Source organism: Chiloscyllium plagiosum, unplaced genomic scaffold (assembly GCF_004010195.1).
Source record: "Chiloscyllium plagiosum isolate BGI_BamShark_2017 unplaced genomic scaffold, ASM401019v2 scaf_75532, whole genome shotgun sequence".
Lineage (NCBI taxonomy): Eukaryota > Metazoa > Chordata > Chondrichthyes > Orectolobiformes > Hemiscylliidae > Chiloscyllium > Chiloscyllium plagiosum.
Window position 1 is genome coordinate 601 of NW_025182321.1, and position 1,951 is coordinate 2,551.

At 45.5% G+C, this 1,951-nt stretch overlaps 1 non-coding gene across 1 annotated transcript; it reads right to left on the bottom strand.

Annotated features, from left to right (window-relative positions):
- Positions 1 to 1,267: 1,267 nt before the first annotated feature.
- trnar-ccu lies at positions 1,268 to 1,340 on the bottom strand. The gene has a single exon. It is a non-coding gene; the product is annotated as a tRNA-Arg (tRNA).
- Between the last annotated feature and the right edge of the window lie 611 nt (positions 1,341 to 1,951).

A 1,951-nucleotide genomic window follows, 5' to 3' on the forward strand; every position in this document is an offset into this window, starting at 1 on the left:
ACTCTGTGAGTCAGCCTCAGCAGTTGCCTTCCCACAAATGTTTGCCCAATCTGTGGATGTGGCACTCCAAGTTTTCCAACGATGGCCTAACTACCTCACGTCTCCATCATAGCCTCCTTGCAATTGTATTCAATACCTTGACTAAGAAAGGTAAGGACCCAAATGCATAGCCACAGCCCCATCAGATTTCAATCATTTCCATTGACATATTGGACCTTATCATAAATACCAAACATGCAGGTATTCTGTGGTTCAAGTGGTAACATTGACTGAATATAACTCAGACTGACACCAACACAACCAAAACAGAAGTTGCTTTGTCCATAGATGGGTAGGCCTATCTGTTGGAGCCCCAGTGATCTCATGGGTAAGGCACTAACTTCCTCAACTGGGAGATTGTGGGCTCAAGTCATATTTGGGGTTTTGATTTTGTTGAAACCTTCACTGTGCAGCTGATCTTAATCCTGTGTGGTCACGTGACCATGGCAACAAAATCAGGCATTCTCAATTGATCCTCAGCTGGAGAAATTTGACCTGACAGAAAATTGGCCAAACTAAATTAAACAGCAGCTATCAGCTCCAGAGAACAGAGCAGCTAAGAGCTACAAAGAGCTACAAAGATTCAAGAAGATTGTGAGAAGATTTGTAGCTCGGGTGCTCGTTTCTGTGGTTCTGTTCGCCGAGCTGGAAGTTTTTGTTGCAAACGTTTTGTCCCCTGTCTAGGTGACATCCTCAGTGTTTGGGAGCCTCACGTGAAGCGCTTCTGTGGTGTTTCCTCCGGCATGTATAGTGGCCTGTCTCTGCCGCTTCCGGTTGTCAGTTTCAGCTGTCCGCTGTAGTGGCCGGTATATTGGGTCCAGGTCGATGTGTTTGTTGATGGAGTTTGTGGATGAGTGCCAGGTACAGTTGCCATACCAGGTAGTGATACACCCAGACAGAATGCTGTCGATGGCACACCTATAAAGGTTGGCGAGGGTATTCGCTGTCAGTAATATCCGATGTTGTGGAGGGATCAGTGTTGAAGGGTTGGTTTGGTGATGAGAGGGTGATGAGAGCTGGCTTCCAAAAGCAACCTCTCCAACCGCACTCTCAGGAATCTCGTCCCCATCCAGAAACAGCAGCCACTTAATCACCACCTTCAACATTCAATCCTGCAGATCCTCGAAAATCTTGTGCAAGATCATGTTGGATCCCACTGACCATCAACTGAATGCAGAGATGGGGATTTTTCCACAATAGATTAGAAATAAAGGACAAGCCACAGAAACACCCCAGATGGGACTTGAACCCACAATCACTGGCTTAGGAGGCCAGTGCCTTATCCATTAGGCCACTGGGGCCCCACATGCAAGTCTACAATGGCAGCCTTTAAATAACGCATCCTGACCTCTCATAGTGTGTGTTTCTGTGTGTTGTACTCTCACTAATTGGTTCTTACCCCTTCCATCTCATGCTAAATTGTTGGCTGCTTGATAAATTGATCCCACCTCCCATTTCTCCCCAAACGGACAGATGAGAAATCCACCAAACTCCAACTTTGCACATCTCAAGTCTGAGGAAAATGGAGCAGACAGGAAAATAGTAAAGGGCTCAATGTTATTTTGTGCAGCACTTTCAAGATATTTGCAGTTACTGGGGAAGGTGGAAGTGGCGATGTTGCAAAAAGCTGCATTGAGGACAAGCCAACAGGATCTAAGTGGGCATTCAGCCCATTGTGGCTGTGCTGTCTCTTTCAGACAATTCACCCCAAGATCTCCCAAATTCTGAAATTATCTTGTATAAGTTTCTGCTAAACAGCATTTGCCATAATCTCAACACAGGCACAATGATTTTTAGCAGAGTAGTTAAAAGATCCAGTCAATTTGGATTGAGATGAAGTTGACATGGGATGAAAATCAGCCACTGCAAAGACCAGGCCTAAAAATGAAATCCCTGAAATCCCAGATGTCAG